Source organism: Vulpes lagopus, chromosome 22 (genome assembly GCF_018345385.1).
Source record: "Vulpes lagopus strain Blue_001 chromosome 22, ASM1834538v1, whole genome shotgun sequence".
NCBI classification, from domain to species: domain Eukaryota; kingdom Metazoa; phylum Chordata; class Mammalia; order Carnivora; family Canidae; genus Vulpes; species Vulpes lagopus.
In genome coordinates this window covers 2711816-2732109 of record NC_054845.1, presented here as the reverse complement: position 1 = coordinate 2732109, position 20294 = coordinate 2711816, and the positions used below count along the sequence as shown (strand labels likewise).

General features: G+C 35.4%; 1 pseudogene; it reads left to right on the top strand.

The window, feature by feature from the left end:
* Nucleotides 1-622: 622 nt before the first annotated feature.
* Nucleotides 623-1995, top strand: LOC121480814 (annotated as a pseudogene).
* The last annotated feature ends 18299 nt before the right edge of the window (nt 1996-20294 follow it).

Below are 20294 nucleotides of genomic sequence, written 5' to 3'. Positions count from 1 at the left end.
CTTTGAGTAGTGTGGACATTTTAACAATATGCATTCTCCCAATTCATGGGCATGAAATCTCTCTCCATTTGTCTGTGTCATCTTCAATTTCTTTCATCAGTGTTTCATAGTTTTCAGACTACAAGTCTTTCACCTCCTTGGTTAAGTTCATTTCTAGATATATTATTATTTTTGGTGCAATTATAAAGGGATTGCTTCTTGATTTCTCTTTCTGCTGCTTCATTAGTAGTATATAGAAATGCAATGGATTTTTGTGCATTGATTTTGTATCCTGTGACTTCACTGAATTCATTTATCAGCTCTGGTAGTTTTTTGGTGGAGACTTTAGGGTTTTCTATATATAGCATCATGTCATCTGCAAATAGTAAAAATTTTACTTCTTCTTTACAATTTGGACGCCTTTTATTTCTTTTTCTTGTCTGATTGCTGTGGGTAGGACTCTCAGTACTATGTTGAATAAAAATGGGGAAGGCGAACATTTTTGTCTTATTCCTGATCTCAGGGATAAAGCTCTAAGTTATTTACCATTGAGTATGGTGTTAGTTGTGGACTTGTCATTTAAGTACTTTGATATATTCAGACACACCTGCCCTGCGGGGACAGGAGTCGTGAGGCAGACACCATGGCAATGTCAGAGAGCCAGCTCAAGAAAATGGTGTCTAAGTACAAATACAGAGACCTAACCATATGTGAAATTGTCCATGTTATTACTTTATACAAAGATCTCAAACCTGTATTGGATTCATATGTTTTTAATGATGGCAGTTCCAGGGAACTAATGAACCTTAGTGGAACAATTCTTGTGCCTTATAAAGTAATATATATATAATATTCCAATATGCCTCAGGCTGTGGGACACATGCTCATATATAATCCCCCTATCTGTTTCATTAAACCTACTAGTTCAATGACTATTAAAACAGTAAAGCAGGACACCTGGGTGGCTCAGTGGTTGAGCATCTGCCTTTGGCTCAGGGCGTGATCCTCAAGTCCTGGGATCAAGTCCCACATCAGGCTCCCCACACGGAACCTGCTTCTCCCTCTGCCTGTGTCTCTGCCTTTCTCTCTATGTCTCTCATAAATAAATAAATAATAAATAAATAAATAAATAAATAAATCCTTTAAAAATAAAACAGGAAAGCATGCTGATGCAAATGAGAAGATATATCTTCCTTCTCTACATAAATGGAAACACCACAGCCAGACTTGTTTATTCAGGTCATGATTGTGGTGTTTGGAAATAAACCTCCAGTCTTCTCTTGTCTCACTATTTTGGCATCTTATCCACTATACCAGGCAAAGGGGCAACCCAATACTTCCTATATGCCAAGCATGCCAAGTGGAATATCTGCATATCCATCCAGAAATCCTCGCAACCCCAGTGGTTATCCAGGCTGTCCTTACCCACCTCTGGTCAGTATCCTGCCACAGGTTCTCAATACCCTTCCCAGCTCCCATGGCCACTGTCAGTCCCAATAGGGATGACACCATTGGTGAGGTCACCATTCGAGCCTCTCTCATCTCAGTGGTTAGTGACAAGCTGAGATGGCAGAGGAAGGAGGAAATGGATCATGCCCAGGCAGGGCTCAATGCCTTGAAACAAACAGAGGAAGACCTAAAGAAAGGTGACCAGAAACTGGAAGAGATGGTTATCCGTTTAGATCAAGAAGTAGCTGAGGTCGATAAAAACATAGAACTTTTGAGAAAGAAGAATGAAGAACTCAGTTCTGTCCTGGAGAAAATCAGTCTGAAAACAATGACACTGATGAAGTTATCATTCTGACAGTCCCACTATACAAACAGATCCTAAATCTGTATGCAGAAGAAAATGCTATTGAAGACACTATCTTTTACCTGGGAGAAGCCTTGAGGTGGGGATTAATAGGTTTGGGTGTCTTCCTGAAGCTTGTACATCTTCTGTCCCATAAACAGTTCCAGCTGGGGGCACTAATGCAAAAAGCAAGAAAGACTGCTAATCTCTGTGACCTCTGCTGACTTCTCTGATATTAGCTGGAGATTGAGCTCTTCTTCAAGCATTCTTTCCTTCTCTTTCTTTCTCATATCAGTAGGTGCCCAGAATATGTTATGGCAGTTTATCATTTAAGTGTAATATATCTTGAAACAATAGTATATTTTCTGATTTCTTTTGGTAAAGACTGGCTTTTATTAATGTACTTTCTATCCTCTGTAAACCTTTTGTGCTGAATGTTGGGACTGATATGTTAAATAAAATTTGTTGCATAAAATAACTAAATAAATAAATGTTTAAAAATGTTCAGATTCACCTGCTATACTCACTCCATTTAGAGTTTTTATCATAAATGGATTTTGAATTTTGTCAAGATGATTTTTCTATGTCTATTGAGATGATCATATGATTTTTATTCTTATTTTGCTAATGTGGTATATCATGTTGATTGATTTGTGGATATTGGGCTATCCTTGCATGTCTGGAATAAATCCCATTTGATCATGGTGTATGATCTTTGTAAGTGACTGTTGAATTCAGTTTGCACTATGTCTCAGCTTTTGATTCAGTTAATAGGACTAAACAACTATCAATAGTTATTATAAAAGTAGCAGTTATAGACATTATAAGGATTTGTTATCAAAGCCTGACCTTACGTCTAAGTTTCCAATATTTCTTATCTGCTTAAATCTGAGCAAGCTACCTAACATCACTTAGACTTGGTTTCCTCATTTATAAAAAGAGAAAAATAACACCTCAGATAGTTAGGGATAGGATATGTATGTATTCTATGTAAGGGTCAGAGCTTTTGAAACAGTAAGTCCTAAATTAGAGGATGACCATGTGGTACCTACGGTCTCTACCCAACCAAGCAGTCCCTTTTTCATTTGAGATGATAAACAGCTTCTTAAGACCCCTTTTGGAGCTTTCAAGACCCCTATAAAGTTTGGAGCATCAACTTCCCCTTCTTGGTCCATATATCTTAACAATTTTCCCCATTCAGAACCCCTGTCCATTTTCCTAAGTACAATTTCATTGTCTTCCCAATACTATTAAGCAGCCTTCTTTCCCTTGTCTTATATTCCAAAGTTTAATATTTACTCTCTGGACAAAACTTAAGTTATTATAGAATTAAATGTTTTCTACAATTACGTCTGTGTTCTGGCCTACAGGAATATAATCTCTATACTTCCTAGATTAAATCTTCCTTAAAAATATAAAGTTTTTGACAAGTATCAAAATGGACGCTATTACTTACAAATTATAACATCCTAGGGGCACTTGAGCAGCTCAGTGGTTGCGTGTCTGCCTTTGGCTCAGGTTGTGATCCCAGGGTCCTGGGATCGAGTCCCGCATCGGGCTTCTTGCATGGAGCCTGCTTCTCCCTCTGCCTGTGTCTCTGCCTCTCTCTCTGTGTCTCTCATGAATAAATAAATAAAATCTTTAAAAATAAAACAAGCTATAACATTCTATAGTTAATATTTTTTTCATATTTTCTTAATGTTAATAAGTTTATTTACCTTGTTTCCTTTTTTTAATATTTCACTTCTTAATGTTTAATTCTTCTCCTACTCAGTTGAGAATAGCATTGAGCAGTGGAAAGCCACATGGGTAGGTCCCAATCTTTTCAAATGGGAATAAAATACTATCACATAGGATAACTGAAAAATTGAAATAAAATATCAGAATTAAGAAATGAATAATTTGTTGGTATGTAGAAGGTAAATAACAATATAGGATTTTTAACATCTTGCGTCATATAATTATGTGAGCTCCTTGTCTACCTGGTCTTTTCCCCTTAAATCTAAATCCTCTCAAGATACCATGTCCTAATTATTGAGGCACATTGATAATCATAAATATTGTAAGATTTTAAGCTCAAATTATAAAATATTTAAGTTTATAATTACCAGTCATGTTTAATTTCATTCTAAAGATTCCTCTTATAAATCAATTTATATTTGTTGATTTATTTTGTTAATAATGATAACATCTGCTTTCTATGAGTATGTGATTTACTGATTTGCCAGTCATTGGCAAAAATGTGAAAATTTGAGGTAATGTTTTTGTCAGTAAACCTCTTTATGCAAACCTATTTTCCCAATTCAAGTGCCCTCACATAGTCCCATATTTTCCTCACTGCTGTAACCCACCAACCACACCACCTCAAGTTATAATATAACTGTCAATATAAAAAGCTCTCTTGGATTGTGATTTGAAACCCTGATTTCATTTCTGTAATTAAGTGATGATAAAGACACTTTAAGAGTCATGGTATTACTGACAATTTCAGGAGCTAAAAAACTAATGTCCTTCAAGTCAAACATTGTAGGTAATAGGTACTATACAAATAGGCCTTTGAAAATGTGGCCTTAATTAATCAAGTGAAAAATAATAAATGTGTTAAAATGTGTTTGTAAAAAAATAATAAATGTGTTAAAATGTGTTTGTAAAAAAAATTAATAAATAAAATAAAAAATAAAATGTGTTTGTAAAACAAATAAATAAATAAAATAAATGTGTTTGTACTATGTGATAACATTCTTGTCAAAATATACAATGAAATATGTAGCTATAAGGAGATCTTTCACTTATAGACTCACATATTTGTCAAATGAATAAAGTTCCTCAGCAAATCTTACTGAGATAGGCTTGCTTAGCAATAAAATGGCCCAAGATAGGAGTAGAGAGTATAATGGATTTAATACAAATTGAGCTTCACATGAAGAGACTCATAGTTCACTAATAACTACAGAGTACGTTGAAAATACAAAGTACTGGGTAAATGGTAAGAATTTTTATCAGATGTTGGTCACTGACAGAAGCAGAATAACATGTTTGATGGATGAAAGGCTTGATATAATGTGACCAACACTTGATTTCTACGAACATCCCATCTCTATGTGAGAATGATAGAGAATTAAAAACATGACCAGAGCACTTCATCAGAGGGTCTCCCCTAGTCTCCAATCTTGCTCCCTGCCACCTTGCATTCTCTGTGGTCCTCACCTTTAGAACACCGGCGCTGTGTGCATTACTCTGGCTTCTAGTTCCATTAAAATAGTGTTCTGTCCTATTTTCTCCAAAGATGAATTCCTAACAACATTCAAATATGCATGATGTTTTTAGCAGACTGATACCAGAAAACATGGGCTGAATGAACAAAATAAAACCTTCATTCTGACTTTCTCTACAGTTTCTGCACTGGATAACATAAAAATATTTGCTTTTAAAATAAAGAACTTTGCCATTATTGATACTGACATGACGATATTCTCTGTCTTCATTTGGAAAATTATATTTAATTATAGAAATGCTGCATATTTCCTCTCATTTGCTTTTTTTTATATTATTTTTGGATGCTGGGGTGGGAAAACTCTGGATTCTTATGACAACAAAATATAGATGCATTCAGGTTTCCTTATTCCACTCTTACAGCATAAAAGCAGAACTGCTCCGCACAGAGGTGACCAATGGGCCATATGCACTTTCGATTTATAATCAGTTCAGCCATTATTACCAGTAGAAATCATTTTAAAATGAGCATGATTCTGAACCGTGCACCCTAAGTCATTGTCCTAAAAATAGAGAGCACATCTTTAAACTTTATAACCCTCTCTGTGGATTTCCCAGAAATACAGAAACAGGCAGAAATACTAGCAGTCACTTGATCACCTATGTAGGGTCAGCACTTTTCCCTACACAAAGTTGGTGAAAGGATTATTATTTCAAATAAACCTGTGATAGGTATTTTATTCCCATTGGAAGAAATGAGTTTTCTACTATACCATGCTGATCCCCAACTGAATAACCAAATAACACTAAGGAAGGAAATATGAAAAAAGAGAGAAGGCAGATTTCTGGACATCTATTATAGGTTGCTGCATGAATATACCAATCTCATATTTTAAGATTGTGAAAGATCATAATTTTTTTTAAAAAATTACTAACTGCATCTTAGAGCATCCACTATTAAACTGAGATCCATGAATTCTGAAGGGATTAAATAAGGTTTATGAATTCCTTGAAATCCAAGTCAAGATTCTGTGTGTATGTACATTTTTTATAAAGAAATTTCTCCCCCTGTACAGGATTCTTCTCTTTGGCAAACAAACGTACTCTAATAATTGCTTCTTACCACGAAGATCACCTTTATTACACATCCCCTCCTACATCTCCCCCTGGTTTTCTAGCTTTTCTTCACAATCAAACTCCTGGAACACATTTCATACATGCAGTCTCTGCGTCTTCAGATTCCATTTTCTCTCTCTCTCTCATGGACATTTGTCTTTTTTTCTCCATGACACTACGAAAATGTGCTCTGGGGAAAGGCAACAATAGCCTTTGCTCTGTCATGTCCATTGTCAATTTAGAGTCTTTTTAGAAACTTTCACTCATTGCAAATAGACAGCATCTTCTGAGATCCTTGCTCTCCTTGTCTTCCACAATGTCGGATACCCACACTCTCTTTCACTTCTCTGGCTATTTCTTTGCATTCATTCCCCTTTGTCTGGCACTTCACTCCCTAACTGCTAAGGGTGGGAGTGCTCAGCCTTTGTCAGGACCCTTTCTCCCTCTGCTCTCTTCATAGAGGGGCTCACTCATTACCAGGCTTTTACAAACCAGCATTATGCTAATAATTCTCAAATCTCTGTAAAACTCAGACACCTCTTCTCCGTTCCAGATATGCACATAGAACTGTGTATTTGTAGTCCACTTGGCACACAGGGCACTGCAACCCACCTTCTTTTTGTCCATTTAACATTCTAAGGGGGTTTTTTCTCCTTATTTATAGAATGTCCTTACCCTCATTTTTTGCATGTTTTTCCTTTGTTATCCAGATATGAACCTAAATGTCATAACCTTTATTTTTTAATTTATTTCAACTGCTTTTTTATTATCGAGTTTCAGAAACCTTTCACAAGATGGTAAACAAAAGAGGGGGGGGGGACTTTACAAACACAGCTAATGTTATTTTTTTTCCATTGTTCCCAGTCAGCTCCAAACCCATTGTGTGCAAAGCCTATTTTTCCATGCATCTAAATGATAGATACGGGCTATGAAATTCTTTATTCTATTTGTAGCAGCTTACGCAGGTGCAGCCAAACACAAAGCTTCAGGACAAATTGTACACAAACTTTACAATGTGGGATTTGGATTTAAAATATGAAACATAAAATCTACACAAAACTGATAAAAATCAAGCACAGATACCAGGACTGAAACTTATAACCCATGTGTGAAAGGGAGTCTTGTTTCCTTTCAAGTGCTTTTTCTGCTACAGAACAGTCAAAATGAAGATGTAAAGCTTTGTGGTTAGTTTAAATTAAGCACTCTGTAGACACTATACCAATTGTAAAAGTTACACATAGACCAACAAATGTCCATCAGTTCTTCTGGACTGAAAAACAATAAGGTTTTAACATTTGCATACAAACATGCATTAGTACATAAATTGTATGGGAGAGGCCTTAAATTTGCAACTAAACTTGTGGAAGAAAAGCCAACAAAAGAAAACTGGAAAAATTGTATTCAACTGATGAATTTACTTAGATGGACCCATTGTGCATCTTTTACTGAAAATTGGCTCCCCATCGTGTATCCTCCTGATTATTGTGTATTCTAAAATAGGAACTAAGACTTTAAATTTTAAAAAAGAAAGTTTTATAGTGATGGATATAAAAACAAATTTGTGGCATTTTTAGTCTTAATGCATGTTTTCATCCACTATCAAATACTGATTATTAAAATGATGTGTATTTATCAGAGAATTTGCTGGCGTGTGGCTTAATACATGTAATCTAGACCTCTGAAAAAAAATCTTCTCTGCCTGGCCAAGCTTTTCTTCTGTGAACTTTAATGTCTGTCTAAATTAGAACTCACTCTATTACTTTTTCCCATAGTAACCTGTCCTTTCCCTTGAGTGTTTTTTTTTTATTTTCATATGTGTTTTATCATATCCTATATATATATATATATATATATATATATATATATATATATATATATCTTCCCATCCACAAACCTTACTTGATGGTGGTGATCCTGTCCACTTCATTTCTTGTTCTACAACAAAAACTGGCACGCAGCAAATGTTCAGTATGGATGACTTATAGCAACCCAAATAGTTATTTGATGAAAATTTTCTTTCTTTCTTTCTTTCTTTCTTTCTTTCTTTCTTTCTTTCTTTCTTTCTTTCTTTCTTTCTTTGACTCTAAACCCAATTTGCACTTAAACTCACAAACTTGAGGTCCAGATCTGAGCTGAGATCAAGAATCAGATGCTCAACAGACTGAGCCACCCAAGTGTCCCTCAGTATGGATTACTTATATATGTGGATAAATACATATATTTATTTGTTCAAGAAATCCTTGATGCATACCTACTATGTGTCAGGCAGTGCCTGGGAACTCGCAGTGAAAAAAAAATAAAGCAACAAAATCCTCGTTCTTAAGAGACTTGGATTCTATCAAGAATAATGACAATAGACAAACAATTTTATATGTTTTTTTTTTCAAATGAAATAAGAACAAGTAAGAGGAATAAAAACTGACCAGGATTGCATGGGGGAAGGGTCATTTTTATAGGGTAGTCTGAACTTTTCTGGTTAGATAATATGTAGGGGTGACATAAAAGAAAGGAAAAAAACATTCACATGTTTGGAGAAAGGCATTCCAGAGTGAAAAAGCAAAAAGTGCAAGATCTTGAGAGATAAGGTTCACAGAATCTCAAGGAGACCACTGTGGCTGGAGCAGTATGAGTGAGGGAGGCTTAGGGGACTCAACGAGAGATAACAGAAGTGGGCAGTGGTCAAATAGTTTGTAGATCATAGAGAAACCAGATTTTACTCAGGATTGGGTAGGAAGCTATTAAAAGCTATGAATGGATGAATGAATGACTATAAAATATTGATCTAAAAACTGAATTTTGGATAATGATCCCCAGCAAAGAGAGAAAGAAAAATAAGCCTTATATCTGGTTCTTTAATTCTATTAACTCTTAATGTAAATCTGGGCAAGTCTATCACCCAGATTTCTTTCCATATATAGGACTAAATGACCAATATAGATCATTCCATATCTTAATGATGTTATATTTCTACTAAGAAAAAAACAAAATTAGTCCATATATAGGACTATATATATATATATATATATATATATAGTTTATATATATAGTCATATATAAACAGGATCCGTATATATAATATGGATCATTCCAGATCTTTTTTCTACTAAGAAAAAAACAAACAATGCAGCATTGGAAAAAAAAAAAAAGGAATAAAATCTCAACACCTGATTAAAAAATCCTTATCTGACTGAAAGAAGAATTCAAATCCAGAGATTTTAAAAATCATCAGGAAGAGTCATTAAAAAGACATTCAATGGTTTCTAGACTCAGATAGTGGTTTATTGCACAACTCATGTGAGTTTGAAAGAAGAGAGGTTCTGTCCTGATGTAATGAATGAAGAAGAAAATGAAATGTGTGTGTGTGTGTGTGTGTGTGTGTGTTTGTTTGTAGGAAATATGTGTATGTATGTGTGTCTGTGTGTGTATATATATATTATATATATGTGTATATATATATATATAGAGAGAGAGAGAGAGAGAGAGAGAAATTATATACTGTGTGTGTGTGTGTGTGTGTGTGCATGAGTATGAGGGCACTTCTCTAGCTTTGGATCCTAATAAATGAGTAGTTGTTGGCTTGCAGCATCACAGCCAGTCAGGAGCCTAAAAATCTACAGGAAATGAGAAAGCTGCCAGAGAAACTGACCAATGAAGTCGTTGTTTTTCCCTGGACTGTTAGCACTCTGCTTTTCAGAGTTGGCTTTTGCACTGGGTCCATGTATCAAATCATTAGTTCTTCTAACTCAGACTTGATGAATCAGCCAGAAGAGAAGAAAGAATTTGCAAAAGGGAAACGTTTAGGACTGTTTTTTTTGTTTGTTTGTTTGGTTGGTTGGTTGGTTTTGTGTGTGTGCCTGTGTTTGTTTTTTGTTTTGTTTCGTTTTTTTTTTTTGTTTTTTTTTTTTTGGATTGTCTTCAGCTTGAAAGTGTTCTGGCCTCAACTTCAGCAACTTAATTTTGAAGTTTCATTCGTAACTTCTTGAAGTAAAAATATTTCTATTATTCAATTCTTTGAAGAAAAATAACATCCTAGAATTTAATATATTATTCAATGTATTTTCTAAAATAAACATATCCATTCTATATACCTGCAAAACTAAACAGATGCATGACAGGTAATAGGCTTAAATATGCTATTTATTATGAATCTGTAGAAGATTATTGTAAAGGTATCCTTAAAGATATTTGCCCTTTATTGCATAATGTCTTCTCTATAAAGAGATTCCTATATTAGTAACTATGTGGTCTTAGTACTTCTCCTGAAGAATTTGTTTTTAGAAACTGATTCTGATAACTGATATATTTTTCTCTTGCTTATTGTTTGTGTGTCTAATCTCTAGCCAAGAATTTAGGACATAATAATGTTTATCTTATTTTGTGCTCCTCTTTTCATTTGCCTAATTTGAAAATATTTTAATTTTATCTTGCTATATATACAAATCATTCCACCAGCTTTGGAATAAATTGGGTTCAAAATGAATGCAAATGAGTAATTTAAATCTATTTAGGATGTGTTAACAAAATAACAAAATTAAGTAAAATACATAATAGTGAGAAGTAAACAGACAAAAATGTTTTCTGTAATCAGCAGATTTTGAAATAGATTTTGACATGCTTGAAGGACCCAAAATGGTAAGAGTATGGACAAACCCTTCAAAACAAAATAAAACAAAACAAAACAAAAAAAGCAATTACAGGAGTAAAAATGGGCATATGCAAGCTGTGGTCAGAAGACAACAAGCAGTTTGATGGGGTTCAAAGAAGACAGAGTTCAAACTCAGCAGAGAACACCCAGAGCAGAGTAGATAACATAGCACACAAACCAAAAATGACAACTAGGAATTAGTTAAGTGCAGAAAGAGTGAATATGAAAATAGTAGGTTCCCCAAGGGCAAAGGCAAGTTCAGAGCTAATGAGCTCAGTTAAGCTTGGATGAGAAAGTAGGGTTCTGCTTTCATTTGGGCCAGTGCGATCCATAAGAAGTCAGCTCAGAAAGGTTGTAAATCAAAGGATCGGAGCTGGTGTCCAAAGAAGACACAGGGCATGAGTAAATACAGAGGCAGCGGCGTGTTAGGGTGAACATCTAATAAATGAAATTGGACATTAAAATGTGAGTAATAAATGGAATTCAGAACACAAGAGCAAAAATGAATAAAATCTCAACATCTGATTAAAATGTGTATAAATGTAGGGCGGTGTAGATGAGATGGCTTTCTAGTCTAAGGACTTGGCACCTAGAGTCTGTGCTGCGCTTCTGGGCAGGTTATTCTAGGTGTCGTTTTAGGGTCTGGGAGCTCTAGAAGCAGAGGCCATGCACATCTCCAGAGCAGGACAGAGTCCAAGTTAGCATTCAACAATGAGGCCACAACATAGAAATAGCTTTCCTTTTTATTAGCAAGCAAAGATAATGATGTCAATATTTTCTCCTTGCCCTTACCCATTGCAGTCTACGAGAGCAGGCTGTGTTGTCTGTATAAAGCATGCAGTCCCTTCCTTCTCATGTCTCCTAAATATCTGCCAGATTAATCTTCCTAAAGTGCCCTTTTTTTCATTGCCTTTCCCATTTTCAACGATATACAGTCATATTCTCTTTCCTATGAGGTAGAAAATCCTTGACTGTTGTTGCCTCAATCAAAGACTCCAACTGGCTATGGAAGACTCCTCAGTACTTTGCTCCGCAGGAGAGAGAAGGCACTGATGTTCACCCTTCCAAACACACTCTCCCCTTCAGTGACCTATGGATTCATGATCTCTGTCACCACCTTTAGCTTGTAATTGTATGAATTCAATCATTATTTAACTTATTTTATCTTCAAATGTTTCATTTTCCTGGCATGGTTTTAACTATTTAAGGGCAAGTTCTCAGTTTGTTATAGACTCAGTAGAAGCTCAGTAAATTCCCGGTGAACTAGACTTTGACAGTTGACTAGAAAGACTTGATTAGTTTGCAAATGTTTTATCTTCTACTCTGTTTCATATAATCTTTCTCCCAAAATACAATTATTGACTTTCTCTCCTAGCAATTCCTCTAGAACCATAAAAACTTCCTGCTGCTGATCTCCGTCTCAATCTAGTTTCTTGCTAACTTCTTCTACTTGGACTAAACTTTTCATGCTATTTTGTAAAATGAAGGACTGAGTAAGGCCTTAATCTGAAGTCACATTTAACATTTCAAAATAACAAGTGAGAGAGTTATACCATGGAATAGTCATGGGGGCAACAGTGAGTAGACTTTTCTCCCAAGACCCACCCAGAGGTCTCTTTTCCCATTTGTCCTTCCATCACAGCACTGTGTGTAGTCAAACTATGGCTGTGGCATCACTCATTCCTCAAGACTTGGGTTTCTCAAGACTGTCAGATCCAGGTGGTCCCAGGGAAAGTAAAACCGAGGGACTAGAGAAGAATATGTGAAGATCATTTGATGACTCCATCAGTGTTGATATTAGAGTCTCTGTTGATTTTGGCATCAAACTGACCTCTCTTCTGACTCACTGGCAAATGGTAAATGTTAAACACTCCAGGGGATGAATGGAGAAGAGAAATATAAGACCAATAGGAACTAGATGCTGCAGAATAGGGACTGCGCATGTTCTTTTCCTTTTATTGTGAGGCTAGAGAGAAATCTCAGTAATACACTACTGGTGGTTTTTTTTTTTAACTCTCTTGTTTTTAACACAAGTGATAATACTATGAAAACTGTACCAAAGCTTGGTCTCCAATGAACTTACTACATTGAAAAAAAAAGTATTTTTTATATCGTTGCACACAATCAAAAGGCCCAGTAGATGTTCAATGATATGAGACTCTATAGATCATTCTAGCACTGACTACCAAAATACATAGCTACTTTATTGCCTTAGTTTTTCTTCAAAAAGTCTATATGGCACATAGCCTTCCACATAAATTCAATGCAGTAGAAAATAAACTCAGCAATTGCTAAACAGCAACTTACTTTCAAAAGGAATATACACATACATACACAATGTAGACTCTTATTTTTGCTTCAAAGAAATTTCAGTGTGATCTGTTTTTTTTTTTCACAGATAAATACAAACTCTGGCCACAAGCATTTGTGTGTGTGTGTGTATCTCACCAAGATCATGATAAACTTGAATTTTAGCTACTTTATTTTTTTAAAAAAGATTTCAGTTATCCATTCAGGAGAGACACAGAGAAAGAAGCAGAGACACAGGCAGAGGGAGAAGCAGGCTCCATGCAGGAAGCCCACTGGGGGACTCAATCCCAGGGCCCTAGGATCACATCCTGAGCCAAAGGCAGATGCTCAACCACTGAGCCACCCAAGTGTCCCTAGGTACTTAATAATTAGTTTGTACCCCAATTGTCAGGTGTTCTCTCTCCTCGCAGACTGTCTCCAGCTGGTGCAGATCACTATGCAAACATCAACCCCTTGACTGTTTCATTTTTCAGTTACCACACTCACCATTTCAGGATTTTTGTGTTTAGTTTCATTAAAAATTGCTTAGGAGAGGGATCCCTGGGTGGTGCAGCAGCTTAGTGCCTGCCTTTGGCCCAGGGCGCGATCCTGGAGACCCAGGATCGAGTCCCACATCGGGCTCCTGGTGCATGGAGCCTGCTTCTCCCTCTGCCTGTGTCTCTGCCTCTCTCTCTCTCTCTCTCTCTCTGTGTGACTATCATAAATAAATAAAAATTTTTTAAAAATTGCTTAGGAGAAATGAGGAGAGGTTTACATCACACACATTTACTATCTCCTTTTCATACACTCAGTTCTGTTTGTTCCATTCGGCTGTGTGGACAGGCTTATTTAGCTCCCCCTCCCTTCTGGCCCTTTCTCTGAATGTGGTGGTCTCCACCAACCCCTCCTTCTTCTCCATTGAAAGCAAAATCCTTTTCTTTAAAACCTCTGACAGGGATCCTTGGGTGGCGCAGCGGTTTGGCGCCTGCCTTTGGCCCAGGGCGCGATCCGGGAGACCCGGGATCGAATCCCACGTCGGGCTCCCGGTGCATGGAGCCTGCTTCTTCCTCTGCCTGTGTCTCTGCCTCTCTCTCTCTCTGTGTGACTATCATAAATAAAAATAAAAATAAAAAAAAAAAAAAGAATTGCTAAAACCTAAAAAAATAAAATAAAAATAAAACCTCTGAGCATTAGACCAATTTTCAGGACAGAGAAACTCCTTTATACCCCCAGAGTGTCCCTGTGAGCAAATATGACGCCCAGGCCACAAACTCAAGTGTACACATAAAATTTGCTTCTCTTTATGCCTTATATATCACTGCAATTTTACCTTTATGACCTATTCTCCCAACTGGAAAAATTATATATCTGTATCATTCCAAAGGCTTTCCTTTTTTCTAGATTATCCCACCAGACAAGGTATTACACCACATTAGTGAGGCAGTTCTATATATCACTGAGATGCCACCCATCCCTGTCCCAGTAACTGTTCAGGTTTAGGGATGCTTCACTGAGTAAAAGCAATCTGTGACTCGCACTATAACCCTGTCTGCCTAGACGCACCAGGTAGCTGCTCCTGTCAGGTAGTTAACACACAACCTTAGTGCTTCTAACAGAAAGCTGACCTCAAGATGTGTTACTCAGAGAAACATGGATCTCTCTATACTTCTTCCTCAGTACAGGAGAACCGATTTCAGTCTGGGCAAGAAGATCGAGTCACCTGCTGATCCCTCTGTTTCTTCAGAGACTCAGTTTCTACTGGGGATTCTTTTCCTATTTACGCAAACCTAAGTACCCTTGAGAATTTAAATTTCGGAAAATTAAAGCCACAAAAAGTTACAGACACATAATTGAGGGAGGTTAAGTGAAAAACGATACCTATCTATACAGCAAAGGAAGAAGGAATGAGGAATTAAAAATATGAATTAATGGAGCAAGTGAGTGGCTCAGTTGGTTCAGCATCCACTCTTGATTTTGGTTCAGGTCATGATCTTAGGGATGAGATAGAGCCTCATCAGGCTCTAGGATCAGTGTGGAGTCTGTTTGAGGTTCTCTTTTTCCCTTTCCCTCTGCCTCTCCCACTCTGCACTCTTCCTCTCTCTCAAATAAATTTTAAAAAAATATTTTTAAAAATAAATATTAATATCTCGAAAGAGAATCTAACCAGAAAAAAATATTAATAAAGGTGGATCACTTTGTCTTCACACACGAAGAAACTCTGATACTCTGTGCTAAAAGAATGCTATTTCCTCGATATCATTATGAATTCACTGTAATTATCCACTGCCATCTTTTAGCCATACAAAGTAGTCATAACTGCAACACAGCATTTTAAAATTTCAACCATATAAATATACCCCATAAACAATGAGCACTTTGAGAGTAAAGGCCATAGTATTTAATCATTAAATTATAAGCATTAGTTTTAGGTCTCCCATAAAATAATTTTATAATAATTTGTTGCATAGATGCATGATGGATGAATTAAATTTAGAAGTTTAATGCACAGATACAGACATATAATGCACACAATTATTGGAAGTCTATAAACTGCCTATAATATAGCAGATTCATTTTTTCCTTCTCTATTCACTACCTTGAACTCAGCATGATATGCACATGAGTATTATCAGTTGAATGGTGGCAACCTTTCAAAGCTTAATTAGCCCAGTGGTTAGGCTGTTCTAGAGACTGTTAGAAATGCACTAACAATTAGTTGCACCATTTGTGCAAAATTTGCTATTTAAGTGCAGTTTCATTCTTAGCCTTTGAAAGATTACATAGTCATATTAAACATCAAAAGTGTACAATAAAAGGATTATGTAATCACATAGATTACCACATATGTAATAGATTTATTCAGCACTGTGAACAAGGCATGTTTCAGAATTATCTGACTGCCCATTTTTCAATTATACGTGTAACTTGAACTGAAAATCATTTTTATGTAGTTTATAGGTTTGAATCATCAGCCAATGGAAATAAAACTTAAATTAAAATTTATGAGACAAAAACATATATTTGCACACAAAAACTGTACATAAATGTCCAGAGAACCATTACTTGTAACAATCAAAATCAGGAACTGTCAGAAAAATCAGATGTTTTTCAATAGACGGATGGTTAAGTAAGCTGTGGTACATCCATACTGGAAAATACTACTTAGCAATAAGAAGGAACAAACTACCGAACATGCAGCAAATTAGGTCTTCAGAGAACTATGTTGAATGAAAAAAATCAATCCCAAATGGTAATATGTTCGATGATTTCATTTTGAAATGACAAAATTTAGAAATGGAGAATACTGGGAGTTAGAGATGGTATAGGTTGAGGATTGTGAAAAACTCGTAAAATTGCAACATTGGATCTTAGTGGTAATGAAATTCTTTAATATTTTGACCCTTGTAGTAGATACACAAGCCAATTCACACAATTAAATTGCATCATACAAACGCATGAACACATACACACAAATGTGTATAAGCAAAAGTCAGTAAGATTGGTGGATTGTACTGATGTAAATATCTTTATTGAAATATTATAAGATAATTTTACAATATATTACCCTTGGGAGAAATGGGTTAAGGGGTACATGGGATCTCTCTGTATTATTTCCTAGAACTGCAGGTAAATCTATAATTATCTCAATAACAGTTCAATGAAAATATAATTCTTAAAAATTACTCACTGTTATTTCAAGAGTAAAAGGCAATAGGAAATGATGATTCTAAACACTATTAATTTTATGTACAAACTATTAGTAATCACTTTTTTTAAAAAAAGATTTTATTTATTTATTCATGAGAGACACAGAGAGAGGCAGAGACACAGGCAGAGGGAGAAGCAGGCTCCATGCAGGGAGCCCGACATGGGACTGGATCCTGGGACTCCAGGATCACACCTGAGCCCAAGGCAGGCGCTCAACCGTTGAGCCACCCAGACGGCCCTTGTAATCACTTTAAAAGAGTTAAATTAAGAAAAAGTTTGACAACACAATTATTAAGAATATGCATGTAAACTAATTTCAGAGAATTAATTTCAGGAACACCTGGCTGGCTCAGTCTGTAGAGTATAAACACTTGAACTCATGTTTGAGCCTCACATTGGGGGTAGAGATTACTAAAACAACAACAAACAAACAAATGAAATCTTTGTGATTCAATAGTTCTTTGTCAAAGAAATCAACAATGAACAAGAAAAACTTAGAAATTAGATAATGCAAATCTTTGCAAAATTGTTTATTTTACAATTTTAGCATAATAATAAATTGATTTATAAGAACTAATTAGATTTAGTTATTTAATTAAATGTAATCTGTCTGTTAAGAAGAAAGAAAAGAGAATGCCAAAATTGTGTATGACACCATCCATGATCAATATTTTTTAGTCTAGACGTAAAAGACTATAAGGCATATGGAGAAAAGAATTAAATGTTTGAGGAAAATAGGCTGTGCCCATAATATCATGCTTTGCGATTGAGATCTCTTTAAAAGTAAACTGTGCTTAATAAAAAAATATTCACTGAACTGAACACACACACACACACACACACACACCAATGTATCAGGTGAAAGTGCCAAAAAAACTCCTGTTTCTACTTGCAACATCAAATGTAAAATTTGACTACTGAAAGTTTAAAAATAAAGCTGTAATGAAAAACTTTTAGATGCAGGTATTTGGGAATTTGGAAGGCAAACATTTTAGTAGCCCCGTAAAGTTCATTACATCTTGGTTACTAATCTTCATTAGTTCAGAGATTAATCAAAAACCTGCAACAATGATTTCACCAGTGCTTATCACGTGCAAGCTACGATATGTGGCAGTTCTTCTCAATCTAAAATGTACATGCAAGGTGCATAAAAATCTTGTCAAAATGCAGATTCTGTTTCAGTATGTCCAGGGTGGGCTAGGGATTAGGCATTTCTTTTCTTTCTTTCTTTCTTTCTTTCTTTCTTTCTTTCTTTCTTTCTTTCTTTCTTCCTTCCTTCCTTCCTTCCTTCCTTCCTTCCTTCCTTCCTTCCTTCCTTCCTTTCTTTCTTCTTTCTTTCTTTCTTTCTTTCTTTCTTTCTTTCTTTCTTTCTTTCTTTTTTTCTTTCTTTTCTTCTCTTTCTTTCTTTCTTTCTTTCTTTCTTTCTTTCTTTCTTTTCTTTCTTCTTTCTTTTTTAAGATTTACTTATTTATTTGAGGGAGACAGAAACTTAAGCAGACTCAGTGCTGAGGGCAGACCACCACCCAGACCTTGAGATCTGAAACCAAGAGCCAGATGCTTAACCCACTATACCAGCCAGGTGCCCCTCACCCCTAGGCATTTCTAACAAGCTTTGGGGGAAGGCCAGATATGCATACCTGGGTATACACTTTGAGTAGCAAGGTTGTAGGAGATGCAAGTTCTAAGCAGACGTTTTTCCCTTAAGTATTTTGTAGATGCATTGGGGCATGGGGGTGGGGAGAGAGAAGACATAAAAACATAAAATAATGTTCAGTAAGGAGCAAATGTCTCATTAATTCAATCTATATTGAAAATTATTGGTAGTTGCAATCTTAGTCGGAGGTAAATTTGAATTTGGTTTTTGGGCTCTATTGCCCCAGATTTCCTTTATGGATACTGATCTTTTGTGTTTCTTCACTAGGGTTTATGCCAATAGAGCCAAAGGAAATAAGCTTAATTAACATGATTAGAGATAAATGGATTTTGTGATTTTTAGGAAAAGGACAGAGAAAGAGAAACCCCAAGAAAGTGAATTTCAATTATGCCAACCATTGAAAAGCTTAGGAAAATATAAGGACGGTTTCCAAGAAAGGAGAGTCTGAGAGACAAACTAATTCAGGGAAACAAGATTTTGTTTTTAAGACAGGGGTGCAAGAAAAGGCTACACTAATAAATAACAGAAACAATAAATACACAAAGAAATCAACTTGGCTAAATTGAAAGTTGATACAATTAAACCTGAAACTTAAATAGGGAAGTAGGTCAGTTTACTAGGAATAAATACAAGAAACACTTATTACTTTGATGAAAGGATGAGAAAGGACAAAAGTAAATTTACATGCAACTTGCAAAAATAAAGAACAAGGAAACAAACTCAGAGAAGAGAAGGATAATTACAGAATTTAAGAAAAGTAAAAGACAAAAAAAAAAGTAAAGTAAAAGACAGACAATGCCAACTACAGAAAAAATAAAGCTACTATCATTTCATGAAAAAATTCTGAGATAAAAAAAGTTAAAAGAGGTAGAGCTTAAGTCTCAGCATACTTTCTGAAGAGGGACATCTTTTGTGAATGATTGATTACACATGTATTTATTTTCTAATAAATTATTTGTTTTTAAGTGTCAAATAGCTCTAAAATTATACAAAACAATTTGTGGATGGGAAGCATTCCAGGACAATTTTTTTTTTTTTAAGTTACATTGAAGGGGAAGCCTGGGTGTCTCAGTGGTTGAGTGGCTGCCTTTGGCCCAGGGCGTGACCCTTGAAGTCCTGAGATCGATTCCACATCGGGGTCCCTGCTGGGAGCCTGCTTCTCACTCTGCCTGTGTCTCTGCCCCTCTCTCTCTCTATGTGTCTCTCATGAATAAATGAATAAAATCTTTTGAAGAAAAGTTACATTGAAGAATAATTTTGGATTACATTAAATGAGGAATATCAGAGTTTGAACCTTTCATGAAAAATTACAACTGGGAAAAATAAAAATAAAAATAAAAATAAAAATAAAAATAAAAATAAAAATAAAAATAAAAATAAAAATAAAAATAAAAATAAAAAAACAACTGGGAAGAAATTCCCAAATCTGAAATGTAGAAAAATAGAAAATTATATGTACTTGCCAGAAATGTATATATGACATAATCATGATATTAGAAAATGTATAAACTAAATAAACCAGTCCCATATAATCTTGGCAAAATAACCCCCACCTTGGGAAGCAGATAGTGCGACTAATGATAACTAATAGATGAATAGGTACATGCTTACCTATGTATGGAAAACATAGAAAATTGGAAAATTAGTATAAAGGGTTAAGAAATGGTTTCCCTGACATCCATAATTATAAACAAGAATCTGATTTATTTGTATAGGTCACAATAGAGGAAATCCAGGATGAGAATGTCAGAAACAAATATGTGATAGATTCAAAGACGTGACCACAAAACTGGCGTATGTTTCACAAACTTGCAGAATTACGTAATGGTGGGAATAGACAGACAAAGGTACATAGATGGTGGTAGATAGCTAGCAGATAGATAAATAGATGATGGATA